This window comes from Peromyscus leucopus, chromosome 8b (genome assembly GCF_004664715.2).
Source record: "Peromyscus leucopus breed LL Stock chromosome 8b, UCI_PerLeu_2.1, whole genome shotgun sequence".
NCBI lineage: Eukaryota > Metazoa > Chordata > Mammalia > Rodentia > Cricetidae > Peromyscus > Peromyscus leucopus.
In genome coordinates this window covers 24,182,854-24,191,165 of record NC_051086.1, presented here as the reverse complement: position 1 = coordinate 24,191,165, position 8,312 = coordinate 24,182,854, and the positions used below count along the sequence as shown (strand labels likewise).

Below are 8,312 nucleotides of genomic sequence, written 5' to 3'. Positions count from 1 at the left end.
TGGGGGAGGCATGGCAGAGTCCATGGCAGGGCAGCCAGGGTGTTGGTGGAGTCTCATCACAGTGGATCAGGAAGCAGAATGGAGGCTGGAGCCAGGGACCGGCTATAACCTTCAAAGGCCGCCTCAGTGATCTATTTCCATGAGCCAGACCCAGCTCCTGAGTTCCCGGAGCTTCCCCCAAATAGCGCCATATACTGGGTAGAGTTTTTGCAGCTTTGTTTTTTGTTTGTTTGTTTGTTTGTTTGTTTGTTTGTTTTACAGGGGAGAGCGCGAACGAAGTCCCCCACTACCACAAATTATGCACTCGAGTTTCCCGCATTTGGGGAAGTCGCAGGGGTCAGCACATCTGGAGTGCAATAGATAAACCTCGCCCTGGGAAAACCACCTTCGTGATCATGGTATCTCCCCTGCCAGGTAAGTATGCGGCTTTGTTTTTTAAGGGGTGGCGGCGGCGGCGGTGGTGGTGGCAATGGTGGCAGTGGCAGCAGTGGCAGTGCTGGTGGTGGCTGTGGTGGTGTGGTGTGTTTTGTTGTTTGGTTGGTTGGCTGGTTGGGGATTTTTGTTGTTTTTTGTTTGTTTTTGTTTTGTTTTGTTTTGTTGTGTTTTGAGACAGGGTTTCTCTGTGTAGCGTTGCGCCTTTCCTGGATCTCACTCTGTAGCCCAGGCTGGCCTGGAACTCACAGAGATCCGCCTGGCTCTGCCTCCCTAGTGCTGGGATTAAAGGCGTGCGCCACCACCACCCGGCTGGCTGGTTGGTTCGTTTGTCAACTTGCCACACACAAGGTCATCTAAGAAAGCAGACTGAGAGAGCAAGGCAGCAAGCAGCATCCCTCCATGGCTTCTGCTCAGTGGCTGCCTCCAGGTTCCTGCCCTGACTTTCCTGGATGATGAACGAAAAACTGTAAGATGAAATAAACCCTTTCCTCCCTAAGATGATTTTGGTGTTTACCACGGCCGTAGAAAGCTAAGTAGGACACTCCACTATCTGGGAAATAACATTCAGAAGCTGATCCTGAGGGGACATTGCATAATGTTATTATAGCCAGGCCCTTCAGCAAAGTGATCACTTAGTGGGAGGAGGAAAATGGAAAGTCCTGAAGAAATCCTGGGTAGCCTCAGACAGACAAGGAATCGACCCACTTCAGTCACCTCTGCTGCGGGGCCAGGTACAGCATAGAGGTGAACTCTGCCTTAATTTATGATAAAATACGTGAATGGGGTAAAATGGTGGTTGAGTTACACTACTGAGCTTGAGGTTTTTTGGACCATAGTAGGTCATTGTAACAGCAATGAACAACACATCCTTTGTGTCTATAGCATAAGAGATTAAATAGACACACTATAGATAAAAATCCTGATGGGGGGGCTGGAGAGATGGTTCAGAGGTTAAGAGCACCAACTGCTCTTCCAGAGGTCATGAGTTCAATTCCCAGCAACCACATGGTGGCTCACAATCATCTGTAATAAGATCTGGCGCCCTCTTCTGTATACATAATAAATAAATAAATCTTAAAAAAAAAAATCCCGATGGTCCATTCCCAACTCAGGGGAGAAGGATTTTCATAAGATACATATAAATCTCTGAGGCCACCTCAGGCCCTTCCTGGATCAGTCCACAGCACATCACTATAACAACCAACATCCCAAAATGACAAGAAAGGTATTATTAAAATCAATAAAATAGGTTCAACCTTCAAAATACAGATTTGTTTTCCTATCAAGAATGTCCAACGCCCCACTCCAGAGCAATTACATTTGAACTGAATCTTTGGGGAGGGTACCAAGAAGTGGCATTTGCAGAGTTTCTTGGAGACTGTGAAATTCATTCAGACACTTGGGCTGGGGAGATGGCTCAGCAGCAGTGTTTACTGTGCACACTTGAGCACCTGAGTTTGGATTCCAGCATTCACATAAAAACCCAGAATAGTAATAATACTAACACGGGGAAGGGGAGACAAGTGGTTCCCTGGAGCTTGCTGCCCAGGCAGCCTAACCAAATTGTTGAGCTCTGGGCTCAGCTGAGAGATCTATCTCAGAAAATAAGGTGGGAAGTACTAGAGAAAGACTGCTGATGTTGATCTCTGGCATCCACATGCATGTGCACACACAAGCATGAGCACTCACACACACACACACACACACACACAAACTCATATCCATACAAAAGGAGAAACTCTCCATGTCATACAACTAGGGGGTGTAATTATCGGCAACCTTCCTACTGACTCCCCATCTCTAAGGTGGACCACTGACAGCTTCGTTTGAAACTCTTAGCTCTGATTCCTCATCCACCATGAATGATTACCAGCTGTGGACATCACATTCAAGCTGGAATAGGTATATCCTGTCCCCAGGCTCTAGAATTTGGGCTAGAACAAGCTACTTGACATCCATGGCCCACATTGCCACCAGAAGCCACAAGGATGCCCAGGGTCTGGGCCACAACTTGTGGCCATGTTGGTGTTGGAGGGCCATGCTGCAGCTGGAGCCTTACAAATCTGAGTGGCCTGTGCTCCTACCTGGGACCATATGACATCCAAGTCCAGGCTGCTGCCAAGGACCATGTCTGGGTCTGTAGTCCTACAACAGCCTGGGTCTGTGCTGATGTCTATGGCCACCAAAGACCACACAGATGCCCAGGATCTAGACTGCAATGTGTGGCCATGTTGGTGACTGATGGCCATGCCACTATCAGGCGTGGGGTTTTTGCTCCCTCTCACTGGTGGCTCAGTGGGGGAGGGGGAAGGGAGACAGAGTCATGAGGAGTTTCCCAGGAAGCAGATTCCAGAGACCAGCATCAAGGTGCAGAACTGGTTTAATGTGTATGTTCACTGGCATACATGCATTCACTATCCAATCAGCTAAGGCTATACCAAGTTACCGTCCAATGAATCCAAATGACACAAACCCCGCATTATGTGAAGGTGTATGGTGGGGCAGTATGTCCAGGCAGTGTGTCTGCAGACAAAGGGCAGGAAGCAGGCAAAGCCCTGGTCTTTGGCACCAAATTAGAGGGTCTCTAGTTAGTTGGGACTCCGTTATGAGTCATCTGGTGTTCCAGAGACTCAGGTCTGCTCAAACAACCACAGGAGGTGTTGACACTTCTCATGTTGCCTGTCTTTTAGTGAGACCATCTGAACAGAGACTGACCCCTCAACCGGGGCCATGACAATCTGAGTTGCCTAGGCTACACCCAGTGCTGTGCTATCATACAGGCCCAGGCTGTTACTAAGGGCCATGTTTGAATCTGTGGCCCTGCAGTAACCAGGGTCCAAGTTGATGTTCATGGTTCCTATTGCTACTACAGGTAAAGGTTTTAGATTACTCAGTGCATTGTTAGAAGAAGGTTATGTATACACCCACACCAAGTGGAGTCCCAGGTTGCTAAACTATTCCCTAGGCTTGTCTGCCTCATCTCTGTGCGGTTTTATTCTCTCTTTCTATACAGAGGCTTTTCCCACATTGCAAATAATAATTATTATAAGCATGTTGTTCACAACACACAGGATAAGGGAAACAATTAAATTAATTCATTCATACATGAATTTATAAAATGTAATGTGTGTGCCATATATATTTGGTATATATCATCAAATATTATTCAGTCCTACAAAGAATATTGAAGCATGAACCTAATTAGTCTTAACAATAAAAACCCAGAGTCAGATATCGAGGGTGAAAGCTGGAAGATCAGAGAAACAGAGCAGCCACCAGTAGCTTCTCACCTCTAGGAAATCTCAGACCAAATAGTGAGGAAGAGGGATCCTGTCTCTAAGAATGGCAGGGGCTAGATACTGTCTCTACCTGCCCTATATTCCTGTCTCTACTTCCCAGTTGTGCTGAGATCAAAGGCATGAGATCCCAAGTGCTGGGATCAAAGATGTGAGCCACCATCACCTGACTCTGTTTCTCTTTTAGACTGGTTCAATCTTGTGTAGCCCAGGGGTGGCCTTGAACCCCTGATCTTCCTGCTTCTTCCACCCAAGTGTGGGTATTAAAGGTGTGTGCTACCACTGGCTGGCCTCTATGGTTAACTAGTGGCTAGCTCTGCCTTCTGATCTTCAGGCAAGCTTTATTTATCATAACACAAATAAAATATCACACAACACCTCCCCCTTTTTGTCTAAACAAAAAGTGAAGGTTTTAACTAAAGTATATAGAAAAACTTTATACAATTGGGAATTGTTAAAGGGGGAAATTAGTTTTAAAATAGAAAGAGAGAGAGAGAGAGAGAGAGAGAGAGAGAGAGAGTTTTTTCCCCACATTAAAAAAATGAGAAACACTATTGTGATGGAAGGAGTTAGGTCTCTGTATGATTACACAATGGGTGGTTTAAAAATAGAACAATTAAATAAAGGGATAATCAACAGATTGACATAATTTTAATTATCATTTTGATAATCCTTATTGTCAGCTTGATAATTCTTGGTTTATCTCTTAAAAAAGTTGATTGATATGAGTGCCAAGATACAAGTCTTAGAAAAATTTATTAAAACAGATCATAGAGATATTCAGACCTAGACAGAGGAATTTAAAGAACCAACCTCACCATTACATTATAAAATTAGAGAGGAACAGCCTAAGGTTTTCAAACAACCAACCTTAATCTATCCAGTCACCTTACAGGAACAACCACCAAATGACAGGTATCCACAAGGCTGTGTCAGAGCTAACCGGGCCGGGCGGAAGTGGTGCACACCTTTAATCCCAGCACTCAGTAGGCAGAGGCAGGTGGATTTCTGTGAGTTCCAGGCCAGCCTGGTCTCCAAAGTGAGTTGCAGGAAAGATACAAAGCTACACAGAGAAACCCTGTCTCTAAAAGACCAAAAAAAAAAAAACAAAAAAAAAACCAAAAAACAAAAAACTAACTGGATTACTGTAGAAATGTTAGATTTAAGGAAATTTAAGGAAGCAATAGTCTCATATGATATGCATTCACCTTTTGTGAAGCAGATGTTAAATTCATGGTCAACTAGCAACAGAATTGTTCCACAAGACTAGAAAGACTTGGTTACAGTAGTATTGGAACCTGGTCCTCAATTATGGTGGAGGACCTGGTGGAAAGATGAGGTTAGAACCATTGAGCAATGAAGTAGGGCTAGAGGTATTGAAATCTCCCAAGACCAGCTTCTTGGAGAAGGCAATAATACTGATGTACAAAGACAGTCTCTATTTGATGACCACACCCTGGCTCTATGCCATGCACTAGCTTTGAATGCTTGGAACAGAACTGAAGAAGACAGAAAGAGAAGTGAGTTATTTACTAAAGTTATACTGGGCCTAAAGAAATCTTCACTGATTTTTTACAAAGATTGACTTCAGCTATAAATAGAATGATACCAGATTCAGAAGATAGACAAATAATAATTGAATCTTTAGCTTTTCAAAATGCTAATTCACAATGCAAAGGGGTAATTAGGCCTTTAAAGGCAATATCAGCACCCATAGAGGAATGGATCTGAGACATAGTCAATATTGAATCTCATAACCATGATGATGCTTGGATGGGAGAAGTGATTTACAGAGGCTTGAAGAAAAATCAAAATGTCAGGTGTTTTAATTGTGGCAAACAAGGTCACCTAAAAAGGGATTGTAGACAGGGCCTTCCTAGCAACTAGTGGCTAGCTCTGCCCTCTGATCTCCAGGCAAGCTTTACTTGTCAGAACACAAACAAAATATCACACAACAGGATATTTTGCCATTTGTCACAATATTGATGAACCTGAAGGATATTGTGCCAAGTGAAATTAAACAGACATAGAGAGAAAACACATTGAACAATCTTATGTATTTGATGTTTTTAAAAGAAAGAGATCACATATGCAGAAGCAGACACTTGACCCTGGTTGCCATGTTGGGGGAAAGAAGCATAAGTCAAAGGATACAAGACTGAAGATGCACAGGATGAAAAGTCTAGAGATTTGAGGTGCATGAGGAACTAGAGATAACAAAATCATTTGTATTAGAAATTTTACTAAATGTGTACATTTTTGCTGCTCTCTTCACAAAATAAAATGAGATGATAGGTCTATTGGCCTGAGTCACTGTGCTTACTAAATAATCTTTTACACATCTAATAACATTAAAAAAGCAAACTTCAAATATTTGCAATATTTATGTCAACAACAAAAGAAATGGACTGCAAGGAATAAACGATAATTACGCCAGCTCTCAGCCCAGAGGCAAGCCACTTCTCTAGGTTCACAACAAAATCCAGAGATCTCACCTACTCACCCACCTCCAGTTTCTACAGCCAGAGTGGCTTATTGAACTTTGCAGGACCTGGGTCACCCTACTAGTCTCTGAGCAATGGGAGCAAGATTTCTGATTGACAGTCTCTCTCAGACTGACCTTACCAGATGACCAGATAAAAAGGAGAGGAAAAGGACCAGGAAAGGCCGCACACAACAGCTGCTGTCAACCTCTGCTGACAAATGGCTCCTCCTCTTTTTCCTCTTCCCTCTCTTCTCCTCTTTCCCCTTCTTCTCTTCCTCCCCTTATTTTCTCTTCCCCCTCTTATTTCTCCTCCTTTTCTCCTTTCCCTCTATCTTCTTCCCTCCTTTGTCCTCTTCCTCCTTTTTCCTCCTCTTCCTCCTCTCCTCATTTTCTTGCCCCTCTACTCCCTTCTTACTTAAGCCCTTTTCATTATTTTCAACAAATGCTTTCACTAGGTGTGACTACAGAGGACAATGGAGGAGCTTTGTCAGCATCCTGATGCTGGCTCCGCCCTCAGTTTTGCAGAGCCCACTAGAAGAAAGTGGGTAAAGAATACATGCTATGTGTCTGTTTTAATTCTAGCCACTGAACATGAATCTAAAATGATGTTCAACAAAATTTAACTTCAAAAAAAGCTAGAAAACAAAATCACACCATGTCTCAACTGCAAAGGACTCTGCCACCCAATTGAATCTGAGGTTAGCCTCTCAGCAGGCCACAGACACGGGCACGCAGCCAATGTCCTCAGGAAAGCAAGACTCATTTTCTCCTAAATCTTACAGCTTTTTTTTTAAGTGACGAAGAACAAAGTCTAGACAGGCTCCCTGAATAGCATACAGTTCACTCTGTACCACAATGATTAAAAGAAAACTCTTTAAAATGTCCCGAAGGCCACAGCTCACACACCACAAGACACTCAGGAATTCAGGACCTGCTCAAAATGAGCATCCATGCGCTTCTAAGCACATCAAATATTAAAATACAATTAGAAGCTGTAGACATGAATGGAAGTCTGGGAATTAACTTTTCTTTTAACTAGGTCAAAGAATCAACTAATGAAGGAATGTTAATGGTCAGTAGGGGTCAATTTGTCCTCCTTAAATTGGAAGCAGGGCAAATGATGATTGGTTAGCACAGCCTTGAAATCATAGCCCTGGATTCAAATCTCAGCCCACTCCTGGACACAGTCACTTCCTCGAACCCAGTCTGTAAAATAGACGTGATCATGACCTCCATCATTGAACAGAATCTTATTTAGAGTTTCTATCATTGTGAAGAAACACCCTGACTGTGGCAACTCTCATAAAGGAAAACACTTAATTGGGGTGGCTCACAGTTTCAGAGACTTAGTTCATTATCATCATGGCAGAAACATGGTCACATGCAGGCAGATGTGGTGCTGGAGAAGGAGCTGAGAGTTCTACATCTTGATCTACAGGCAACCAGAATGAACTGTGTCACTGAGCCTAGCTTGAGCATAGGAGACCTCAAAGCCCACTCCCACTATGATATACTTCCTCCAACAAGACCACACCTACTCCAAAGAGCAAACCTCCTAATAGTGCCCCTCCCTATGGGGACCATTGTTGCTGGAGGGCTTTTTTCCAGGTTCCACCAAGCCCCACAGTCCCACAATCCACATATAAAATAATCACTTAGACGCTTATATTACTTATAAACTGTATGGCCGTGGCAGGCTTCTTGCTAACTGTTCTTATATCTTAAATTAACCCAAATCTATACCTTGCCTCGTCACTTGTGGCTTACGGGCATCTTTATATGCTGCTTGTCCTGGTGGTGGCTGCAGTGTCTCCCCTTCCGCTTCCTGTTCCCTCAATTCTCCTCTCTCCTTGTCCTGCCTATACTTCCTGCCTGGTCACTGGCCAGTGTTTTATTTATATAGAGCGATATCCACAGCACTTCCCCTTTTCTTCTTTTTTTTAAAAAGGAAGGTTTTAACTTTAACATAGCAAAATTACATATAACAAAACAATTATCGAGCAAGAATTACAGTTACAATATTAAAGATGATGTTCTATCTATCTTATATTTGTGAGTTTAAGGTTTTATATCAACTTATCTTTTATCTTAACTGA

General features: G+C 43.2%; 1 non-coding gene across 1 annotated transcript; it reads right to left on the bottom strand.

Annotated features, from left to right (window-relative positions):
• Window positions 1-258: 258 nt before the first annotated feature.
• Window positions 259-422, bottom strand: LOC114695576. Its single transcript, XR_003734885.1, has one exon. It is a non-coding gene; the product is annotated as a U1 spliceosomal RNA (small nuclear RNA).
• Window positions 423-8,312: the final 7,890 nt, after the last annotated feature.